Below are 25,194 nucleotides of genomic sequence, written 5' to 3'. Positions count from 1 at the left end.
GGCGTATGCGTTTTTTCCTGAATATATTCAGGAAAAAACGCATACGCCCTTTTTGGCCAAGTGCATCATTGTGTACGTTCTGCCTCTTTTCCTATGCTTTCAATGCAATTCCAGTCTACCTCCTGAAATCGGTTTCCTGCAATTCTGCCCCGCTTTCAAGTCCTCTTGGCAGCCTTACTTCAGTCTATTTTTGGACGATAGCTGTCATTTATAACTCTGCAGGTTTGTGAATTACAGTGCCCCTGAGCTCCTTTCTTCAACTCGCTTTCTTGTGAGCTGGCCGCAACACCGCAGGATGGCTTCAGGCCCTAATCTGGTTCCTGCACGGCACACTGAGCCTTTGGTTATTTCCTCTTCCTGGTGGGAATTGAGAGTTAAATTTGCCCGTCCAGACACCTCCAGCTAGCCTCTCATTGGTTCTCGGTATTCCTGTTCATCTTCCGCAGAAATTGCAAACTGGGCCAAACAGGAGGTTAAAGGGACTGACTCTCCAAGTGGGGAGAGTGTTAGTAAAGCGTCTGGAATGTTGCACCCGAGTACCAGGGGAGGAAAACTGAGACATATTTGAACACGTCTCCCGTTCACATGGTTGATCATACTTGGGTTCCACATGCATGTTTTAGCTGAAGGAAGAATACCTAAAACCTGGGTAGTTGAAACCCGTGGAATGGGTACCATGCAATATGACTTCAAAGGGTCTTCATTTGCTCACTGAACCTCTCCAATCCTATCACTGCTGCGTTTATGCCCCTGTACACATGCTTGATTCTCTTTCGGAGACATAGCAATCTATAGGTTTTAAGATACTTACTAGTCAGGTACATTCTTAGGCGTTTAATATGCGGTGTTGAGTCCATTTCGTTGAGCAAGGAGTAGCTCTTGTCTATTCCATATTTGGCTTAAGGAACTTTATCTGTGCTCATTTCAATCTCTGGTTTTATGCAGCACCCCAACTCACCTTTCCCCTTAAGCAAGCATAAGTTGGTTTTCTAAATTTGAGACCCTGTTCTGTTCTGTAATTCAGTTCCTGTGTAGCCAAGTTTACATTCCGTGTATTACTGATATCTTATGATGTTTCTTTTTCTGTGTGACTTATTTCAGTTAGAATCATCATACCTGAATCCACTCATTGTGCTGCTAAGGGCCTGATGACACAGATTTCATTGCTGAGTGATATTGCTTTGTAAGTAAATACCACAACTTCTTTATCCATTTTTCACTTTCTGCGATGTTGAACTTGTACTGTAAACGAGGTTCTTGTAAACAGAGCCGTTCCAAACTTTGGGGTGGCTGTGTCTTTTTGATTTTAATTTCCCTAAGCTATAGGACCATAAGTGGAAGTGCCCTAGGTTCTGTTGCTTTGTTTTTTAGATGTTTCAGGAAACACCATACACTTCTCCCGAGTGGTTGTTGGTAATTTACATCCCGCCCATCAGCATAACAAGGCTCCCAGTTCTCCATGGCCTGTCCTGCCTTTCTGGATTTTACACTTTTTTCAGATGGCCCTTTTGACCGGGGGGAAGTGAGACTTCATTGTAGTGCAGATTTCCTTTGCAAGCTTGCTTGGTTGGCCAAAAAGGGCGTATGCGTTTTTTCCTGAATATATTCAGGAAAAAACGCATACGCCCTTTTTGGCCAAGTGCATCATTGTGGACGTTCTGCCTCTTTTCCTATGCTTTCAATGCAATTCCAGTCTACCTCCTGAAATCGGTTTCCTGCAATTCTGCCCCGCTTTCAAGTCCTCTTGGCAGCCTTACTTCAGTCTATTTTTGGACGATAGCTGTCATTTATAACTCTGCAGGTTTGTGAATTACAGTGCCCCTGAGCTCCTTTCTTCAACTCGCTTTCTTGTGAGCTGGCCGCAACACCGCAGGATGGCTTCAGGCCCTAATGTGGTTCCGGCACGGCACACTGAGCCTTTGGTTATTTCCTCTTCCTGGTGGGAAATGAGAGTTAAATTTGCCCGTCCAGACACCTCCAGCTAGCCTCTCATTGGTTCTCGCTATTCCTGTTCATCTTCCGCAGAAATTGCAAACTGGGCCAAACAGGAGGTTAAAGGGACTGACTCTCCAAGTGGGGAGAGTGTTAGTAAAGCGTCTGGAATGTTGCACCCGAGTACCAGGGGAGGAAAACTGAGACATATTTGAACACGTCTCACGTTCACATGGTTGATCATACTTGGGTTCCACATGCATGTTTTAGCTGAAGGAAGAATACCTAAAACCTGGGTAGTTGAAACCCGTGGAATGGGTATCATGCAATATGACTTCAAAGGGTCTTCATTTGCTCACTGAACCTCTCCAATCCTATCACTGCTGCGTTTATGCCCCTGTACACATGCTTGATTCTCTTTCGGAGACATAGCAATCTATAGGTTTTAAGATACTTACTAGTCAGGTACATTCTTAGGCGTTTAATATGCGGTGTTGAGTCCATTTCGTTGAGCAAGGAGTAGCTCTTGTCTATTCCATATTTGGCTTAAGGAACTTTATCTGTGCTCATTTCAATCTCTGGTTTTATTCAGCACCCCAACTCACCTTTCCCCTTAAGCAAGCATAAGTTGGTTTTCGAAATTTGAGACCCTGTTCTGTTCTGTAATTCAGTTCCTGTGTAGCCAAGTTTACATTCCGTGTATTACTGATATCTTATGATATTTCTTTTTCTGTGTGACTTATTTCAGTTAGAATCATCATACCTGAATCCACTCATTGTGCTGCTAAGGGCCTGATGACACAGATTTCATTGCTGAGTGATATTGCTTTGTAAGTAAATACCACAACTTCTTTATCCATTTTTCACTTTCTGCGATGTTGAACTTGTACTGTAAATGAGGTTCTTGTAAACAGAGCCGTTCCAAACTTTGGGGTGGCTGTGTCTTTTTGATTTTAATTTCCCTAAGCTATAGGACCATAAGTGGCAGTGCCCTAGGTTCTGTTGCTTTGTTTTTTAGATGTTTCAGGAAACATCATACACTTCTCCCAAGTGTCTGTTGGCAATTTACATCCCGCCCATCAGCATAACAAGGCTCCCAGTTCTCCATGGCCTGTCCTGCCTTTCTGGATTTTACACATTTTTCAGATGGCCCTTTTGACCGGGGGGAAGTGAAACTTCATTGTAGTGCAGATTTCCTTTGCAAGCTTCTTGGTTGGCCAAAAACGGCGTATGCGTTTTTTCCTGAATATATTCAGGAAAAAACGCATACGCCCTTTTTGGCCAAGTGCATCATTGTGGACGTTCTGCCTCTTTTCCTATGCTTTCAATGCAATTCCAGTCTACCTCCTGAAATCGGTTTCCTGCAATGCTGCCCCGCTTTCAAGTCCTCTTGGCAGCCTTACTTCAGTCTATTTTTGGACGATAGCTGTCATTTATAACTCTGCAGGTTTGTGAATTACAGTGCCCCTGAGCTCCTTTCTTCAACTCGCTTTCTTGTGAGCTGGCCGCAACACCGCAGGATGGCTTCAGGCCCTAATCTGGTTCCGGCACGGCACACTGAGCCTTTGGTTATTTCCTCTTCCTGGTGGGAAATGAGAGTTAAATTTGCCCGTCCAGACACCTCCAGCTAGCCTCTCTTTGGTTCTCGCTATTCCTGTTCATCTTCCGCAGAAATTGCAAACTGGGCCAAACAGGAGGTTAAAGGCGCTGACTCTCCAAGTGGGGAAAGTGTTAGTAAAGCATCTGGAATGATGCACCCGAGTACCAGGGGAGGAAAACTGAGACATATTTGAACACGTCTCCCGTTCACATGGTTGATCATACTTGGGTTCCACATGCATGTTTTAGCTGAAGGAAGAATACCTAAAACCTGGGTAGTTGAAACCCGTGGAATGGGTACCATGCAATATGACTTCAAAGGGTCTTCATTTGCTCACCGAACCTCTCCAATCCTATCACTGCTGCGTTTATGCCCCTGTACACATGCTTGATTCTCTTTCGGAGACATAGCAATCCATAGGTTTTAAGATACTTACTAGTCAGGTACATTCTTAGGCGTTTAATATGCGGTGTTGAGTCCATTTCGTTGAGCAAGGAGTAGCTCTTGTCTATTCCATATTTGGCTTAAGGAACTTTATCTGTGCTCATTTCAATCTCTGGTTTTATGCAGCACCCCAACTCACCTTTCCCCTTAAGCAAGCATAAGTTGGTTTTCGAAATTTGAGACCCTGTTCTGTTCTGTAATTCAGTTCCTGTGTAGCCAAGTTTACATTCCGTGTATTACTGATATCTTATGATGTTTCTTTTTCTGTGTGACTTATTTCAGTTAGAATCATCATACCTGAATCTACTCATTGTGCTGCTAAGGGCCTGATGACACAGATTTCATTGCTGAGTGATATTGCTTTGTAAGTAAATACCACAACTTTATCCATTTTTCACTTTCTGCGATGTTGAACTTGTACTGTAAACGAGGTTCTTGTAAACAGAGCCGTTCCAAACTTTGGGGTGGCTGTGTCTTTTTGATTTTAACTTCCCTAAGCTATAGGACCATAAGTGGCAGTGCCCTAGGTTCTGTTGCTTTGTTTTTTAGATGTTTCAGGAAACACCATACACTTCTCCTGAGTGGTTGTTGGCAATTTACATCCCGCCCATCAGCATAACAAGGCTCCCAGTTCTCCATGGCCTGTCCTGCCTTTCTGGATTTTACACTTTTTTCAGATGGCCCTTTTGATCGGGGGGAAGTGAGACTTCATTGTAGTGCAGATTTCCTTTGCAAGCTTGCTTGGTTGGCCAAAAAGGGCGTATGCGTTTTTTCCTGAATATATTCAGGAAAAAACGCATACGCCCTTTTTGGCCAAGTGCATCATTGTGTACGTTCTGCCTCTTTTCCTATGCTTTCAATGCAATTCCAGTCTACCTCCTGAAATCGGTTTCCTGCAATTCTGCCCCGCTTTCAAGTCCTCTTGGCAGCCTTACTTCAGTCTATTTTTGGACGATAGCTGTCATTTATAACTCTGCAGGTTTGTGAATTACAGTGCCCCTGAGCTCCTTTCTTCAACTCGCTTTCTTGTGAGCTGGCCGCAACACCGCAGGATGGCTTCAGGCCCTAATGTGGTTCCGGCACGGCACACTGAGCCTTTGGTTATTTCCTCTTCCTGGTGGGAAATGAGAGTTAAATTTGCCCGTCCAGACACCTCCAGCTAGCCTCTCATTGGTTCTCGCTATTCCTGTTCATATTCCGCAGAAATTGCATACTGGGCCAAACAGGAGGTTAAAGGGACTGACTCTCCAAGTGGGGAGAGTGTTAGTAAAGCGTCTGGAATGTTGCACCCGAGTACCAGGGGAGGAAAACTGAGACATATTTGAACACGTCTCCCGTTCACATGGTTGATCATACTTGGGTTCCACATGCATGTTTTAGCTGAAGGAAGAATACCTAAAACCTGGGTAGTTGAAACCCGTGGAATGGGTACCATGCAATATGACTTCAAAGGGTCTTCATTTGCTCACCGAACCTCTCCAATCCTATCACTGCTGCGTTTATGCCCCTGTACACATGCTTGATTCTCTTTCGGAGACATAGCAATCCATAGGTTTTACGATACTTACTAGTCAGGTACATTCTTAGGCGTTTAATATGCGGTGTTGAGTCCATTTCATTGAGCAAGGAGTAGCTCTTGTCTATTCCATATTTGGCTTAAGGAACTTTATCTGTGCTCATTTCAATCTCTGGTTTTATGCAGCACCCCAACTCACCTCTCCCCTTAAGCAAGCATAAGTTGGTTTTCGAAATTTGAGACCCTGTTCTGTTCTGTAATTCAGTTCCTGTGTAGCCAAGTTTACATTCCGTGTATTACTGATATCTTATGATGTTTCTTTTTCTGTGTGACTTATTTCAGTTAGAATCATCATAACTGAATCCACTCATTGTGCTGCTAAGGGCCTGATGACACAGATTTCATTGCTGAGTGATATTGCTTTGTAAGTAAATACCACAACTTCTTTATCCATTTTTCACTTTCTGCGATGTTGAACTTGTACTGTAAACGAGGTTCTTGTAAACAGAGCCATTCCAAACTTTGGGGTGGCTGTGTCTTTTTGATTTTAATTTCCCTAAGCTATAGGACCATAAGTGGAAGTGCCCTAGGTTCTGTTGCTTTGTTTTTTAGATGTTTCAGGAAACACCATACACTTCTCCCGAGTGGTTGTTGGCAATTTACATCCCGCCCATCAGCATAACAAGGCTCCCAGTTCTCCATGGCCTGTCCTGCCTTTCTGGATTTTACACTTTTTTCAGATGGCCCTTTGGACCTGGGCGAAGTGAGACTTCATTGTAGTGCAGATTTCCTTTGCAAGCTTGCTTGGTTGGCCAAAAAGGGCGTATGCGTTTTTTCCTGAATATATTCAGGAAAAAACGCATACGCCCTTTTTGGCCAAGTGCATCATTGTGTACGTTCTGCCTCTTTTCCTATGCTTTCAATGCAATTCCAGTCTACCTCCTGAAATCGGATTCCTGCAATTCTGCCCCGCTTTCAAGTCCTCTTGGCAGCCTTACTTCAGTCTATTTTTGGACGATAGCTGTCATTTATAACTCTGCAGGTTTGTGAATTACAGTGCCCCTGAGCTCCTTTCTTCAACTCGCTTTCTTGTGAGCTGGCCGCAACACCGCAGGATGGCTTCAGGCCCTAATCTGGTTCCGGCACGGCACACTGAGCCTTTGGTTATTTCCTCTTCCTGGTGGGAAATGAGAGTTAAATTTGCCCGTCCAGACACCTCCAGCTAGCCTCTCATTGGTTCTCGCTATTCCTGTTCATCTTCCGCAGAAATTGCAAACTGGGCCAAACAGGAGGTTAAAGGGACTGACTCTCCAAGTGGGGAGAGTGTTAGTAAAGCGTCTGGAATGTTGCACCCGAGTACCAGGGGAGGAAAACTGAGACATATTTGAACACGTCTCCCGTTCACATGGTTGATCATACTTGGGTTCCACATGCATGTTTTAGCTGAAGGAAGAATACCTAAAACCTGGGTAGTTGAAACCCGTGGAATGGGTACCATGCAATATGACTTCAAAGGGTCTTCATTTGCTCACTGAACCTCTCCAATCCTATCACTGCTGCGTTTATGCCCCTGTACACATGCTTGATTCTCTTTCGGAGACATAGCAATCTATAGGTTTTAAGATACTTACTAGTCAGGTACATTCTTAGGCGTTTAATATGCGGTGTTGAGTCCATTTCGTTGAGCAAGGAGTAGCTCTTGTCTATTCCATATTTGGCTTAAGGAACTTTATCTGTGCTCATTTCAATCTCTGGTTTTATTCAGCACCCCAACTCACCTTTCCCCTTAAGCAAGCATAAGTTGGTTTTCGAAATTTGAGACCCTGTTCTGTTCTGTAATTCAGTTCCTGTGTAGCCAAGTTTACATTCCGTGTATTACTGATATCTTATGATGTTTCTTTTTCTGTGTGACTTATTTCAGTTAGAATCATCATACCTGAATCCACTCATTGTGCTGCTAAGGGCCTGATGACACAGATTTCATTGCTGAGTGATATTGCTTTGTAAGTAAATACCACAACTTCTTTATCCATTTTTCACTTTCTGCGATGTTGAACTTGTACTGTAAATGAGGTTCTTGTAAACAGAGCCGTTCCAAACTTTGGGGTGGCTGTGTCTTTTTGATTTTAATTTCCCTAAGCTATAGGACCATAAGTGGCAGTGCCCTAGGTTCTGTTGCTTTGTTTTTTAGATGTTTCAGGAAACACCATACACTTCTCCCAAGTGTCTGTTGGCAATTTACATCCTGCCCATCAGCATAACAAGGCTCCCAGTTCTCCATGGCCTGTCCTGCCTTTCTGGATTTTACACATTTTTCAGATGGCCCTTTTGACCGGGGGGAAGTGAAACTTCATTGTAGTGCAGATTTCGTTTGCAAGCTTCTTGGTTGGCCAAAAACGGCGTATGCGTTTTTTCCTGAATATATTCAGGAAAAAACGCATACGCCCTTTTTGGCCAAGTGCATCATTGTGGACGTTCTGCCTCTTTTCCTATGCTTTCAATGCAATTCCAGTCTACCTCCTGAAATCGGTTTCCTGCAATGCTGCCCCGCTTTCAAGTCCTCTTGGCAGCCTTACTTCAGTATATTTTTGGACGATAGCTGTCATTTATAACTCTGCAGGTTTGTGAATTACAGTGCCCCTGAGCTCCTTTCTTCAACTCGCTTTCTTGTGAGCTGGTCGCAACACCGCAGGATGGCTTCAGGCCCTAATGTGGTTCCGGCACGGCACACTGAGCCTTTGGTTATTTCCTCTTCCTGGTGGGAAATGAGAGTTAAATTTGCCCGTCCAGACACCTCCAGCTAGCCTCTCATTGGTTCTCGCTATTCCTGTTCATCTTCCGCAGAAATTGCAAACTGGGCCAAACAGGAGGTTAAAGGCGCTGACTCTCCAAGTGGGGAGAGTGTTAGTAAAGCATCTGGAATGATGCACCCGAGTACCAGGGGAGGAAAACTGAGACATATTTGAACACGTCTCCCGTTCACATGGTTGATCATACTTGGGTTCCACATGCATGTTTTAGCTGAAGGAAGAATACCTAAAACCTGGGTAGTTGAAACCCGTGGAATGGGTACCATGCAATATGACTTCAAAGGGTCTTCATTTGCTCACCGAACCTCTCCAATCCTATCACTGCTGCGTTTATGCCCCTGTACACATGCTTGATTCTCTTTCGGAGACATAGCAATCCATAGGTTTTACGATACTTACTAGTCAGGTACATTCTTAGGCGTTTAATATGCGGTGTTGAGTCCATTTCGTTGAGCAAGGAGTAGCTCTTGTCTATTCCATATTTGGCTTAAGGAACTTTATCTGTGCTCATTTCAATCTCTGGTTTTATGCAGCACCCCAACTCACCTTTCCCCTTAAGCAAGCATAAGTTGGTTTTCGAAATTTGAGACCCTGTTCTGTTCTGTAATTCAGTTCCTGTGTAGCCAAGTTTACATTCCGTGTATTACTGATATCTTATGATGTTTCTTTTTCTGTGTGACTTATTTCAGTTAGAATCATCATACCTGAATCTACTCATTGTGCTGCTAAGGGCCTGATGACACAGATTTCATTGCTGAGTGATATTGCTTTGTAAGTAAATACCACAACTTCTTTATCCATTTTTCACTTTCTGCGATGTTGAACTTGTACTGTAAACGAGGTTCTTGTAAACAGAGCCGTTCCAAACTTTGGGGTGGCTGTGTCTTTTTGATTTTAATTTCCCTAAGCTATAGGACCATAAGTGGAAGTGCCCTAGGTTCTGTTGCTTTGTTTTTTAGATGTTTCAGGAAACACCATACACTTCTCCCGAGTGGATGTTGGCAATTTACATCCCGCCCATCAGCATAACAAGGCTCCCAGTTCTCCATGGCCTGTCCTGCCTTTCTGGATTTTACACTTTTTTCAGATGGCCCTTTTGACCGGGGGGAAGTGAGACTTCATTGTAGTGCAGATTTCCTTTGCAAGCTTGCTTGGTTGGCCAAAAAGGGCGTATGCGTTTTTTCCTGAATATATTCAGGAAAAAACGCATACGCCCTTTTTGGCCAAGTGCATCATTGTGGACGTTCTGCCTCTTTTCCTATGCTTTCAATGCAATTCCAGTCTACCTCCTGAAATCGGTTTCCTGCAATTCTGCCCCGCTTTCAAGTCCTCTTGGCAGCCTTACTTCAGTCTATTTTTGGACGATAGCTGTCATTTATAACTCTGCAGGTTTGTGAATTACAGTGCCCCTGAGCTCCTTTCTTCAACTCGCTTTCTTGTGAGCTGGCCGCAACACCGCAGGATGGCTTCAGGACCTAATCTGGTTCCGGCACGGCACGCTGAGCCTTTGGTTAATTCCTCTTCCTGGTGGGAAATGAGAGTTAAATTTGCCCGTCCAGACACCTCCAGCTAGCCTCTCATTGGTTCTCGCTATTCCTGTTCATCTTCCGCAGAAATTGCAAACTGGGCCAAACAGGAGGTTAAAGGGACTGACTCTCCAAGTCGGGAGAGTGTTAGTAAAGCATCTGGAATGTTGCACCCAAGTACCAGGGTACGAAAACTGAGACATATTTGAACACGTCTCCCGTTCACATGGTTGATCATACTTGGGTTCCACATGCATGTTTTAGCTGAAGGAAGAATACCTAAAACCTGGGTAGTTGAAACCCGTGGAATGGGTACCATGCAATATGACTTCAAAGGGTCTTCATTTGCTCACCGAACCTCTCCAATCCTATCACTGCTGCGTTTATGCCCCTGTACACATGCTTGATTCTCTTTCGGAGACATAGCAATCCATAGGTTTTAAGATACTTACTAGTCAGGTACATTCTTAGGCGTTTAATATGCGGTGTTGAGTCCATTTCGTTGAGCAAGGAGTAGCTCTTGTCTATTCCATATTTGGCTTAAGGAACTTTATCTGTGCTCATTTCAATCTCTGGTTTTATGCAGCACCCCAACTCACCTTTCCCCTTAAGCAAGCATAAGTTGGTTTTCGAAATTTGAGACCCTGTTCTGTTCTGTAATTCAGTTCCTGTGTAGCCAAGTTTACATTCCGTGTATTACTGATATCTTATGATGTTTCTTTTTCTGTGTGACTTATTTCAGTTAGAATCATCATACCTGAATCTACTCATTGTGCTGCTAAGGGCCTGATGACACAGATTTCATTGCTGAGTGATATTGCTTTGTAAGTAAATACCACAACTTTATCCATTTTTCAATTTCTGCGATGTTGAACTTGTACTGTAAACGAGGTTCTTGTAAACAGAGCCGTTCCAAACTTTGGGGTGGCTGTGTCTTTTTGATTTTAATTTCCCTAAGCTATAGGACCATAAGTGGAAGTGCCCTAGGTTCTGTTGCTTTGTTTTTTAGATGTTTCAGGAAACACCATACACTTCTCCCGAGTGGATGTTGGCAATTTACATCCCGCCCATCAGCATAACAAGGCTCCCAGTTCTCCATGGCCTGTCCTGCCTTTCTGGATTTTACACTTTTTTCAGATGGCCCTTTTGACCGGGGCGAAGTGAGACTTCATTGTAGTGCAGATTTCCTTTGCAAGCTTGCTTGGTTGGCCAAAAAGGGCGTATGCGTTTTTTCCTGAATATATTCAGGAAAAAACGCATACGCCCTTTTTGGCCAAGTGCATCATTGTGGACGTTCTGCCTCTTTTCCTATGCTTTCAATGCAATTCCAGTCTACCTCCTGAAATCGGTTTCCTGCAATTCTGCCCCGCTTTCAAGTCCTCTTGGCAGCCTTACTTCAGTCTATTTTTGGACGATAGCTGTCATTTATAACTCTGCAGGTTTGTGAATTACAGTGCCCCTGAGCTCCTTTCTTCAACTCGCTTTCTTGTGACCTGGCCGCAACACCGCAGGATGGCTTCAGGACCTAATCTGGTTCCGGCACGGCACGCTGAGCCTTTGGTTAATTCCTCTTCCTGGTGGGAAATGAGAGTTAAATTTGCCCGTCCAGACACCTCCAGCTAGCCTCTCATTGGTTCTCGCTATTCCTGTTCATCTTCCGCAGAATTTGCAAACTGGGCCAAACAGGAGGTTAAAGGGACTGACTCTCCAAGTCGGGAGAGTGTTAGTAAAGCATCTGGAATGTTGCACCCAAGTACCAGGGTACGAAAACTGAGACATATTTGAACACGTCTCCCGTTCACATGGTTGATCATACTTGGGTTCCACATGCATGTTTTAGCTGAAGGAAGAATACCTAAAACCTGGGTAGTTGAAACCCGTGGAATGGGTACCATGCAATATGACTTCAAAGGGTCTTCATTTGCTCACCGAACCTCTCCAATCCTATCACTGCTGCGTTTATGCCCCTGTACACATGCTTGATTCTCTTTCGGAGACATAGCAATCCATAGGTTTTAAGATACTTACTAGTCAGGTACATTCTTAGGCGTTTAATATGCGGTGTTGAGTCCATTTCGTTGAGCAAGGAGTAGCTCTTGTCTATTCCATATTTGGCTTAAGGAACTTTATCTGTGCTCATTTCAATCTCTGGTTTTATGCAGCACCCCAACTCACCTTTCCCCTTAAGCAAGCATAAGTTGGTTTTCTAAATTTGAGACCCTGTTCTGTTCTGTAATTCAGTTCCTGTGTAGCCAAGTTTACATTCCGTGTATTACTGATATCTTATGATGTTTCTTTTTCTGTGTGACTTATTTCAGTTAGAATCATCATAACTGAATCCACTCATTGTGCTGCTAAGGGCCTGATGACACAGATTTCATTGCTGAGTGATATTGCTTTGTAAGTAAATACCACAACTTCTTTATCCATTTTTCACTTTCTGCGATGTTGAACTTGTACTGTAAACGAGGTTCTTGTAAACAGAGCCGTTCCAAACTTTGGGGTGGCTGTGTCTTTTTGATTTTAATTTCCCTAAGCTATAGGACCATAAGTGGAAGTGCCCTAGGTTCTGTTGCTTTGTTTTTTAGATGTTTCAGGAAACACCATACACTTCTCCCGAGTGGTTGTTGGCAATTTACATCCCGCCCATCAGCATAACAAGGCTCCCAGTTCTCCATGGCCTGTCCTGCCTTTCTGGATTTTACACTTTTTTCAGATGGCCCTTTTGACCGGGGCGAAGTGAGACTTCATTGTAGTGCAGATTTCCTTTGCAAGCTTGCTTGGTTGGCCAAAAAGGGCGTATGCGTTTTTTCCTGAATATATTCAGGAAAAAACGCATACGCCCTTTTTGGCCAAGTGCATCATTGTGTACGTTCTGCCTCTTTTCCTATGCTTTCAATGCAATTCCAGTCTACCTCCTGAAATCGGATTCCTGCAATTCTGCCCCGCTTTCAAGTCCTCTTGGCAGCCTTACTTCAGTCTATTTTTGGACGATAGCTGTCATTTATAACTCTGCAGGTTTGTGAATTACAGTGCTCCTGAGCTCCTTTCTTCAACTCGCTTTCTTGTGAGCTTGCCGCAACACCGCAGGATGGCTTCAGGCCCTAATGTGGTTCCGGCACGGCACACTGAGCCTTTGGTTATTTCCTCTTCCTGGTGGGAAATGAGAGTTAAATTTGCCCGTCCAGACACCTCCAGCTAGCCTCTCATTGGTTCTCGCTATTCCTGTTCATCTTCCGCAGAAATTGCAAACTGGGCCAAACAGGAGGTTAAAGGGACTGACTCTCCAAGTGGGGAGAGTGTTAGTAAAGCGTCTGGAATGTTGCACCCGAGTACCAGGGGAGGAAAACTGAGACATATTTGAACACGTCTCCCGTTCACATGGTTGATCATACTTGGGTTCCACATGCATGTTTTAGCTGAAGGAAGAATACCTAAAACCTGGGTAGTTGAAACCCGTGGAATGGGTACCATGCAATATGACTTCAAAGGGTCTTCATTTGCTCACTGAACCTCTCCAATCCTATCACTGCTGCGTTTATGCCCCTGTACACTTGCTTGATTCTCTTTCGGAGACATAGCAATCTATAGGTTTTAAGATATTTACTAGTCAGGTACATTCTTAGGCGTTTAATATGCGGTGTTGAGTCCATTTCGTTGAGCAAGGAGTAGCTCTTGTCTATTCCATATTTGGCTTAAGGAACTTTATCTGTGCTCATTTCAATCTCTGGTTTTATGCAGCACCCCAACTCACCTTTCCCCTTAAGCAAGCATAAGTTGGTTTTCTAAATTTGAGACCCTGTTCTGTTCTGTAATTCAGTTCCTGTGTAGCCAAGTTTACATTCCGTGTATTACTGATATCTTATGATGTTTCTTTTTCTGTGTGACTTATTTCAGTTAGAATCATCATACCTGAATCCACTCATTGTGCTGCTAAGGGCCTGATGACACAGATTTCATTGCTGAGTGATATTGCTTTGTAAGTAAATACCACAAGTTCTTTATCCATTTTTCACTTTCTGCGATGTTGAACTTGTACTGTAAACGAGGTTCTTGTAAACAGAGCCGTTCCAAACTTTGGGGTGGCTGTGTCTTTTTGATTTTAATTTCCCTAAGCTATAGGACCATAAGTGGCAGTGCCCTAGGCTCTGTTGCTTTGTTTTTTAGATGTTTCAGGAAACACCATACACTTCTCCCGAGTGTCTGTTGGCAATTTACATCCCGCCCATCAGCATAACAAGGCTCCCAGTTCTCCATGGCCTGTCCTGCCTTTCTGGATTTTACACTTTTTTCAGATGGCCCTTTTGACCGGGGGGAAGTGAAACTTCATTGTAGTGCAGATTTCCTTTGCAAGCTTGCTTGGTTGGCCAAAAAGGGCGTATGCGTTTTTTCCTGAATATATTCAGGAAAAAACGCATACGCCCTTTTTGGCCAAGTGCATCATTGTGGACGTTCTGCCTCTTTTCCTATGCTTTCAATGCAATTCCAGTCTACCTCCTGAAATCGGTTTCCTGCAATTCTGCCCCGCTTTCAAGTCCTCTTGGCAGCCTTACTTCAGTATATTTTTGGACGATAGCTGTCATTTATAACTCTGCAGGTTTGTGAATTACAGTGCCCCTGAGCTCCTTTCTACAACTCGCTTTCTTGTGAGCTGGCTGCAACACCGCAGGATGGCTTCAGGCCCTAATCTGGTTCCGGCACGGCACACTGAGCCTTTGGTTATTTCCTCTTCCTGGTGGGAAATGAGAGTTAAATTTGCCCGTCCAGACACCTCCAGCTAGCCTCTCATTGGTTCTCGCTATTCCTGTTCATCTTCCGCAGAAATTGCAAACTGGGCCAAACAGGAGGTTAAAGGCGCTGACTCTCCAAGTGGGGAGAGTGTTAGTAAAGCGTCTGGAATGTTGCACCCGAGTACCAGGGGAGGAAAACTGAGACATATTTGAACACGTCTCCCGTTCACATGGTTGATCATACTTGGGTTCCACATGCATGTTTTAGCTGAAGGAAGAATACCTAAAACCTGGGTAGTTGAAACCCGTGGAATGGGTACCATGCAATATGACTTCAAAGGGTCTTCATTTGCTCACCGAACCTCTCCAATCCTATCACTGCTGCGTTTATGCCCCTGTACACATGCTTGATTCTCTTTCGGAGACATAGCAATCCATAGGTTTTAAGATACTTACTAGTCAGGTACATTCTTAGGCGTTTAATATGCGGTGTTGAGTCCATTTCGTTGAGCAAGGAGTAGCTCTTGTCTATTCCATATTTGGCTTAAGGAACTTTATCTGTGCTCATTTCAATCTCTGGTTTTATGCAGCACCCCAACTCACCTTTCCCCTTAAGCAAGCATAAGTTGGTTTTCTAAATTTGAGACCCTGTTCTGTTCTGTAATTCAGTTCCTGTGTAGCCAAGTTTACATTCCGTGTATTACTGATATCTTATGATGTTTCTTTTTCTGTGTGACTTATTTCAGTTAGAATCATCATACCTGAATCCACTCATTGTGCTGCTAAGGGCCTGATGACACAGATTTCATTGCTGAGTGATATTGCTTTGTAAGTAAATACCACAACTTCTTTATCCATTTTTCACTTTGTGATGTTGAACTTGTACTGTAAACGAGGTTCTTGTAAACAGAGCCGTTCCAAACTTTGGGGTGGCTGTGTCTTTTTGATTTTAATTTCCCTAAGCTATAGGACCATAAGTGGAAGTGCCCTAGGTTCTGTTGCTTTGTTTTTTAGATGTTTCAGGAAACACCATACACTTCTCCCGAGTGGTTGTTGGCAATTTACATCCCGCCCATCAGCATAACAAGGCTCCCAGTTCTCCATGGCCTGTCCTGCCTTTCTGGATTTTACACTTTTTTCAGATGGCCCTTTTGACCGGGGGGAAGTGAGACTTCATTGTAGTGCAGATTTCCTTTGCAAGCTTCCTTGGTTGGCCAAAAAGGGCGTATGCGTTTTTTCCTGAATATATTCAGGAAAAAACGCATACGCCCTTTTTGGCCAAGTGCATCATTGTGGACGTTCTGCCTCTTTTCCTATGCTTTCAATGCAATTCCAGTCTACCTCCTGAAATCGGTTTCCTGCAATTCTGCCCCGCTTTCAAGTCCTCTTGGCAGCCTTACTTCAGTCTATTTTTGGACGATAGCTGTCATTTATAACTCTGCAGGTTTGTGAATTACAGTGCCCCTGAGCTCCTTTCTTCAACTCGCTTTCTTGTGAGCTTGCCGCAACACCGCAGGATGCCTTCAGGCCCTAATCTGGTTCTGGCACGGCACACTGAGCCTTTGGTTATTTCCTCTTCCTGGTGGGAAATGAGAGTTAAATTTGCCCGTCCAGACACCTCCAGCTAGCCTCTCATTGGTTCTCGCTATTCCTGTTCATCTTCCGCAGAAATTGCAAACTGGGCCAAACAGGAGGTTAAAGGCACTGACTCTCCAAGTGGGGAGAGTGTTAGTAAAGCTTCTGGAATGTTGCACCCGAGTACCAGGGTATGAAAACTGAGACATATTTGAACACGTCTCCCGTTCACATGGTTGATCATACTTGGGTTCCATATGCATGTTTTAGCTGAAGGAAGAATACCTAAAACCTGGGTAGTTGAAACCCGTGGAATGGGTACCATGCAATATGACTTCAAAGGGTCTTCATTTGCTCACCGAACATCTCCAATCCTATCACTGCTGCGTTTATGCCCCTGTACACATGCTTGATTCTCTTTCGGAGACATAGCAATCTATAGGTTTTAAGATACTTACTAGTCAGGTACATTCTTAGGCGTTTAATATGCGGTGTTGAGTCCATTTCATTGAGCAAGGAGTAGCTCTTGTCTATTCCATATTTGGCTTAAGGAACTTTATCTGTGCTCATTTCAATCTCTGGTTTTACGCAGCACCCCAACTCACCTTTACCCTTAAGCAAGCATAAGTTGGTTTTCTAAATTTGAGACCCTGTTCTGTTCTGTAATTCAGTTCCTGTGTAGCCAAGTTTACATTCCGTGTATTACTGATATCTTATGATGTTTCTTTTTCTGTGTGACTTATTTCAGTTAGAATCATCATACCTGAATCCACTCATTGTGCTGCTAAGGGCCTGATGACACAGATTTCATTGCTGAGTGATATTGCTTTGTAAGTAAATACCACAAGTTCTTTATCCATTTTTCACTTTCTGCGATGTTGAACTTGTACTGTAAACGAGGTTCTTGTAAACAGAGCCGTTCCAAACTTTGGGGTGGCTGTGTCTTTTTGATTTTAATTTCCCTAAGCTATAGGACCATAAGTGGCAGTGCCCTAGGCTCTGTTGCTTTGTTTTTTAGATGTTTCAGGAAACACCATACACTTCTCCCGAGTGTCTGTTGGCAATTTACATCCCGCCCATCAGCATAACAAGGCTCCCAGTTCTCCATGGCCTGTCCTGCCTTTCTGGATTTTACACTTTTTTCAGATGGCCCTTTTGACCGGGGGGAAGTGAAACTTCATTGTAGTGCAGATTTCCTTTGCAAGCTTGCTTGGTTGGCCAAAAAGTGCGTATGCGTTTTTTCCTGAATATATTCAGGAAAAAACGCATACGCCCTTTTTGGCCAAGTGCATCATTGTGGACGTTCTGCCTCTTTTCCTATGCTTTCAATGCAATTCCAGTCTACCTCCTGAAATCGGTTTCCTGCAATTCTGCCCCGCTTTCAAGTCCTCTTGGCAGCCTTACTTCAGTATATTTTTGGACGATAGCTGTCATTTATAACTCTGCAGGTTTGTGAATTACAGTGCCCCTGAGCTCCTTTCTACAACTCGCTTTCTTGTGAGCTGGCCGCAACACCGCAGGATGGCTTCATGCCCTAATCTGGTTCCGGCACGGCACACTGAGCCTTTGGTTATTTCCTCTTCCTGGTGGGAAATGAGAGTTAAATTTGCCCGTCCAGACACCTCCAGCTAGCCTCTCATTGGTTCTCGCTATTCCTGTTCATCTTCCGCAGAAATTGCAAACTGGGCCAAACAGGAGGTTAAAGGCGCTGACTCTCCAAGTGGGGAGAGTGTTAGTAAAGCGTCTGGAATGTTGCACCCGAGTACCAGGGGAGGAAAACTGAGACATATTTGAACACGTCTCCCGTTCACATGGTTGATCATACTTGGGTTCCACATGCATGTTTTAGCTGAAGGAAGAATACCTAAAACCTGGGTAGTTGAAACCCGTGGAATGGGTACCATGCAATATGACTTCAAAGGGTCTTCATTTGCTCACCGAACCTCTCCAATCCTATCACTGCTGCGTTTATGCCCCTGTACACATGCTTGATTCTCTTTCGGAGACATAGCAATCCATAGGTTTTACGATACTTACTAGTCAGGTACATTCTTAGGCGTTTAATATGCGGTGTTGAGTCCATTTCGTTGAGCAAGGAGTAGCTCTTGTCTATTCCATATTTGGCTTAAGGAACTTTATCTGTGCTCATTTCAATCTCTGGTTTTATGCAGCACCCCAACTCACCTTTCCCCTTAAGCAAGCATAAGTTGGTTTTCTAAATTTGAGACCCTGTTCTGTTCTGTAATTCAGTTCCTGTGTAGCCAAGTTTACATTCCGTGTATTACTGATATCTTATGATGTTTCTTTTTCTGTGTGACTTATTTCAGTTAGAATCATCATACCTGAATCCACTCATTGTGCTGCTAAGGGCCTGATGACACAGATTTCATTGCTGAGTGATATTGCTTTGTAAGTAAATACCACAACTTCTTTATCCATTTTTCACTTTGTGATGTTGAACTTGTACTGTAAACGAGGTTCTTGTAAACAGAGCCGTTCCAAACTTTGGGGTGGCTGTGTCTTTTTGATTTTAATTTCCCTAAGCTATAGGACCATAAGTGGAAGTGCCCTAGGTTCTGTTGCTTTGTTTTTTAGATGTTTCAGGAAACACCATACACTTCTCCCGAGTGGTTGTTGGCAATTTACATCCCGCCCATCAGCATAACAAGGCTCCCAGTTCTCCATGGCCTGTCCTGCCTTTCTGGATTTTACACTTTTTTCAGATGGCCCTTTTGACCGGGGGGAAGTGAGACTTCATTGTAGTGCAGATTTCCTTTGCAAGCTTGCTTGGTTGGCCAAAAAGGGCGTATGCGTTTTTTCCTGAATATATTCAGGAAAAAACGCATACGCCCTTTTTGGCCAAGTGCATCATTGTGGACGTTCTGCCTCTTTTCCTATGCTTTCAATGCAATTCCAGTCTACCTCCTGAGATCGGTTTCCTGCAATTCTGCCCCGCTTTCAAGTCCTCTTGGCAGCCTTACTTCAGTCTATTTTTGGACGATAGCTGTCATTTATAACTCTGCAGGTTTGTGAATTACAGTGCCCCTGAGCTCCTTTCTTCAACTCGCTTTCTTGTGAGCTTTCCGCAACACCGCAGGATGCCTTCAGGCCCTAATCTGGTTCTGGCACGGCACACTGAGCCTTTGGTTATTTCCTCTTCCTGGTGGGAAATGAGAGTTAAATTTGCCCGTCCAGACACCTCCAGCTAGCCTCTCATTGGTTCTCGCTATTCCTGTTCATCTTCCGCAGAAATTGCAAACTGGGCCAAACAGGAGGTTAAAGGCACTGACTCTCCAAGTGGGGAGAGTGTTAGTAAAGCTTCTGGAATGTTGCACCCGAGTACCAGGGTATGAAAACTGAGACATATTTGAACACGTCTCCCGTTCACATGGTTGATCATACTTGGGTTCCATATGCATGTTTTAGCTGAAGGAAGAATACCTAAAACCTGGGTAGTTGAAACCCGTGGAATGGGTACCATGCAATATGACTTCAAAGGGTCTTCATTTGCTCACCGAACCTCTCCAATCCTATCACTGCTGCGTTTATGCCCCTGTACACATGCTTGATTCTCTTTCGGAGACATAGCAATCTATAGGTTTTAAGATACTTACTAGTCAGGTACATTCTTAGGCGTTTAATATGCGGTGTTGAGTCCATTTCGTTGAGCAAGGAGTAGCTCTTGTCTATTCCATATTTGACTTAAGGAACTTTACCTGTGCTCATTTCAATCTCTGGTTTTATGCAGCACCCCAACTCACCTTTACCCTTAAGCAAGCATAAGTTGGTTTTCTAAATTTGAGACCCTGTTCTGTTCTGTAATTCAGTTCCTGTGTAGCCAAGTTTACATTCCGTGTATTACTGATATCTTATGATGTTTCTTTTTCTGTGTGACTTATTTCAGTTAGAATCATCATACCTGAATCCACTCATTGTGATGCTAAGGGCCTGATGACATAGATTTCATTGCTGAGTTATATTGCTTTGTAAGTAAATACCACAACTTCTTTATCCATTTTTCACTTTCTGCGATGTTGAACTTGTACTGTAAACGAGGTTCTTGTAAACAGAGGCGTCCCAAACTTTGGGGTGGCTGTGTCTTTTTGATTTTAATTTCCCTAAGCTATAGGACCATAAGTGGCAGTGCCCTAGGCTCTGTTGCTTTGTTTTTTAGATGTTTCAGGAAACACCATACACTTCTCCCGAGTGTCTGTTGGCAATTTACATCCCGCCCATCAGCATAACAAGGCTCCCAGTTCTCCATGGCCTGTCCTGCCTTTCTGGATTTTACACTTTTTTCAGATGGCCCTTTTGACCGGGGGGAAGTGAGACTTCATTGTAGTGCAGATTTCCTTTGCAAGCTTGCTTGGTTGGCCAAAAAGGGCGTATGCGTTTTTTCCTGAATATATTCAGGAAAAAACGCATACGCCCTTTATGGCCAAGTGCATCATTGTGTACGTTCTGCCTCTTTTCCTATGCATTCAATGCAATTCCAGTCTACCTCCTAAAATCGGTTTCCTGCAATTCTGCCCCGCTTTCAAGTCCTCTTGGCAGCCTTACTTCAGTCTATTTTTGGACGATAGCTGTCATTTATAACTCTGCAGGTTTGTAAATTACAGTGCCCCTGAGCTCCTTTCTTCAACTCGCTTTCTTGTGAGCTGGCCGCAACACCGCAGGATGGCTTCAGGCCCTAATCTGGTTCCGGCACGGCACACTGAGCCTTTGGTTATTTCCTCTTCCTGGTGGGAAATGAGAGTTAAATTTGCCCGTCCAGACACCTCCAGCTAGCCTCTCATTGGTTCTCGCTATTCCTGTTCATCTTCCGCAGAAATTGCAAACTGGGCCAAACAGGAGGTTAAAGGCGCTGACTCTCCAAGTGGGGAGAGTGTTAGTAAAGCGTCTGGAATGTTGCACCCGAGTACCAGGGGAGGAAAACTGAGACATATTTGAACACGTCTCCCGTTCACATGGTTGATCATACTTGGGTTCCACATGCATGTTTTAGCTGAAGGAAGAATACCTAAAACCTGGGTAGTTGAAACCCGTGGAATGGGTACCATGCAATATGACTTCAAAGGGTCTTCATTTGCTCACCGAACCTCCCCAATCCTATCACTGCTGCGTTTATGCCCCTGTACACATGCTTGATTCTCTTTCGGAGACATAGCAATCCATAGGTTTTAAGATACTTACTAGTCAGGTACATTCTTAGGCGTTTAATATGCGGTGTTGAGTCCATTTCGTTGAGCAAGGAGTAGCTCTTGTCTATTCCATATTTGGCTTAAGGAACTTTATCTGTGCTCATTTCAATCTCTGGTTTTATGCAGCACCCCAACTCACCTTTCCCCTTAAGCAAGCATAAGTTGGTTTTCTAAATTTGAGACCCTCTTCTGTTCTGTAATTCAGTTCCTGTGTAGCCAAGTTTACATTCCGTGTATTACAGATATCTTATGATGTTTCTTTTTCTGTGTGACTTATTTCAGTTAGAATCATCATACCTGAATCCACTCATTGTGCTGCTAAGGGCCTGATGACACAGATTTCATTGCTGAGTGATATTGCTTTGTAAGTAAATACCGCAACTTCTTTATCCATTTTTCACTTTCTGCGATGTTGAACTTGTACTGTAAACGAGGTTCTTGTAAACAGAGCCGTTCCAAACTTTGGGGTGGCTGTGTCTTTTTGATTTTAATTTCCCTAAGCTATAGGACCATAAGTGGAAGTGCCCTAGGTTCTGTTGCTTTGTTTTTTAGATGTTTCAGGAAACACCATACACTTCTCCCGAGTGGTTGTTGGCAATTTACATCCCGCCCATCAGCATAACAAGGCTCCCAGTTCTCCATGGCCTGTCCTGCCTTTCTGGATTTTACACTTTTTTCAGATGGCCCTTTTGACCGGGGGAAAGTGAGACTTCATTGTAGTGCAGATTTCCTTTGCAAGCTTGCTTGGTTGGCCAAAAAGGGCGTATGCGTTTTTTCCTGAATATATTCAGGAAAAAACGCATACGCCCTTTTTGGCCAAGTGCATCATTGTGGACGTTCTGCCTCTTTTCCTATGCTTTCAATGCAATTCCAGTCTACCTCCTGAAATCGGTTTCCTGCAATTCTGCCCCGCTTTCAAGTCCTCTTGGCAGCCTTACTTCAGTCTATTTTTGGACGATAGCTGTCATTTATAACTCTGCAGGTTTGTGAATTACAGTGCCCCTGCGCTCCTTTCTTGAACTCGGTTTCTTTTGAGCTGGCCGCAACACCGCAGGATGGCTTCAGGCCCTAATCTGGTTCCGGCACGGCACACTGAGCCTTTGGTTATTTCCTCTTCCTGGTGGGAAATGAGAGTTAAATTTGCCCGTCCAGACACCTCCAGCTAGCCTCTCATTGGTTCTCGCTATTCCTGTTCATCTTCCGCAGAAATTGCAAACTGGGCCAAACAGGAGGTTAAAGGGACTGACTCTCCAAGTGGGGAGAGTGTTAGTAAAGCGTCTGGAATGTTGCACCCGAGTACCAGGGGAGGAAAACTGAGACATATTTGAACACGTCTCCCGTTCACATGGTTGATCATACTTGGGTTCCACATGCATGTTTTAGCTGAAGGAAGAATACCTAAAACCTGGGTAGTTGAAACCCGTGGAATGGGTACCATGCAATATGACTTCAAAGGGTCTTCATTTGCTCACCGAACCTCTCCAATCCTATCACTGCTGCGTTTATGCCCCTGTACACATGCTTGATTCTCTTTCGGAGACATAGCAATCCATAGGTTTTAAGATACTTACTAGTCAGGTACATTCTTAGGCGTCTAATATGCGGTGTTGAGTCCATTTCGTTGAGCAAGGAGTAGCTCTTGTCTATTCCATATTTGGCTTAAGGAACTTTATCTGTGCTCATTTCAATCTCTGGTTTTATGCAGCACCCCAACTCACCTTTCCCCTTAAGCAAGCATAAGTTGGTTTTCTAAATTTGAGACCCTCTTCTGTTCTGTAATTCAGTTCCTGTGTAGCCAAGTTTACATTCCGTGTATTACTGATATCTTATGATGTTTCTTTTTCTGTGTGACTTATTTCAGTTAGAATCATCATACCTGAATCCACTCATTGTGCTGCTAAGGGCCTGATGACACAGATTTCATTGCTGAGTGATATTGCTTTATAAGTAAATACCACAACTTCTTTATCCATTTTTCACTTTCTGCGATGTTGAACTTGTACTGTAAACGAGGTTCTTGTAAACAGAGCCGTTCCAAACTTTGGGGTGGCTGTGTCTTTTTGATTTTAAATTCCCTAAGCTATAGGACCATAAGTGGAAGTGCCCTAGGCTCTGTTGCTTTGTTTTTTAGATGTTTCAGGAAACACCATACACTTCTCCCGAGTGTCTGTTGGCAATTTACATCCCGCCCATCAGCATAACAAGGCTCCCAGTTCTCCATGGCCTGTCCTGCCTTTCTGGATTTTACACTTTTTTCAGATGGCCCTTTTGACCAGGGGGAAGTGAGACTTCATTGTAGTGCAGATTTCCTTTGCAAGCTTGCTTGGTTGGCCAAAAAGGGCGTATGCGTTTTTTCCTGAATATATTCAGGAAAAAACGCATACGCCCTTTTTGGCCAAGTGCATCATTGTGGACGTTCTGCCTCTTTTCCTATGCATTCAATGCAATTCCAGTCTACCTCCTAAAATCGGTTTCCTGCAATTCTGCCCCGCTTTCAACTCCTCTTGGCAGCCTTACTTCAGTCTATTTTTGGACGATAGCTGTCATTTATAACTCTGCAGGTTTGTAAATTACAGTGCCCCTGAGCTCCTTTCTTCAACTCGCTTTCTTGTGAGCTGGCCGCAACACCGCAGGATGGCTTCAGGCCCTAATCTGGTTCCGGCACGGCACACTGAGCCTTTGGTTATTTCCTCTTCCTGGTGGGAAATGAGAGTTAAATTTGCCCGTCCAGACACCTCCAGCTAGCCTCTCATTGGTTCTCGCTATTCCTGTTCATCTTCCGCAGAAATTGCAAACTGGGCCAAACAGGAGGTTAAAGGCGCTGACTCTCCAAGTGGGGAGAGTGTTAGTAAAGCGTCTGGAATGTTGCACCCGAGTACCAGGGGAGGAAAACTGAGACATATTTGAACACGTCTCCCGATCACATGGTTGATCATACTCTGGGTTCCACATGCATGTTTTAGCTGAAGGAAGAATACCTAAAACCTGGGTAGTTGAAACCCGTGGAATGGGTACCATGCAATATGACTTCAAAGGGTCTTCATTTGCTCACCGAACCTCTCCAATCCTATCACTGCTGCGTTTATGCCCCTGTACACATGCTTGATTCTCTTTCGGAGACATAGCAATCCATAGGTTTTAAGATACTTACTAGTCAGGTACATTCTTAGGCGTCTAATATGCGGTGTTGATTCCATTTCGTTGAGCAAGGAGTAGCTCTTGTCTATTCCATATTTGGCTTAAGGAACTTTATCTGTGCTCATTTCAATCTCTGGTTTTATGCAGCACCCCAACTCACCTTTCCCCTTAAGCAAGCATAAGTTGGTTTTCTAAATTTGAGACCCTCTTCTGTTCTGTAATTCAGTTCCTGTGTAGCCAAGTTTACATTCCGTGTATTACTGATATCTTATGATGTTTCTTTTTCTGTGTGACTTATTTCAGTTAGAATCATCATACCTGAATCCACTCATTGTGCTGCTAAGGGCCTGATGACACAGATTTCATTGCTGAGTGATATTGCTTTATAAGTAAATACCACAACTTCTTTATCCATTTTTCACTTTCTGCGATGTTGAACTTGTACTGTAAACGAGGTTCTTGTAAACAGAGCCGTTCCAAACTTTGGGGTGGCTGTGTCTTTTTGATTTTAAATTCCCTAAGCTATAGGACCATAAGTGGAAGTGCCCTAGGCTCTGTTGCTTTGTTTTTTAGATGTTTCAGGAAACACCATACACTTCTCCCGAGTGGTTGTTGGCAATATACATCCCGCCCATCAGCATAACAAGGCTCCCAGTTCTCCATGGCCTGTCCTGCCTTTCTGGATTTTACACTTTTTTCAGATGGCCCTTTTGACCGGGGGG

General features: G+C 43.9%; 1 long non-coding RNA gene across 3 annotated transcripts in view; it reads left to right on the top strand.

Annotated features, from left to right (window-relative positions):
* LOC307181358 overlaps positions 1-25,194 on the top strand; it is an 863,843-nt gene that overhangs the window by 198,779 nt on the left and 639,870 nt on the right. For 2 of the 3 annotated variants that reach the window (XR_013826541.1, XR_013826544.1), the window contains exon 2: positions 20,038-20,119. The exons of the other annotated variant lie outside the window; for it this stretch is intronic. This is a non-coding gene — a long non-coding RNA (uncharacterized lncRNA). The remainder of the gene's footprint in view (positions 1-20,037; positions 20,120-25,194) is intronic. 3 annotated transcript variants of the gene reach the window in all.

This window comes from Stenella coeruleoalba, assembly GCF_951394435.1.
Source record: "Stenella coeruleoalba genome assembly, contig: scaffold_126, whole genome shotgun sequence".
Taxonomy (NCBI): Eukaryota; Metazoa; Chordata; class Mammalia; order Artiodactyla; family Delphinidae; genus Stenella; species Stenella coeruleoalba.
This window is presented reverse-complemented; position numbering and strand designations above follow the sequence as displayed.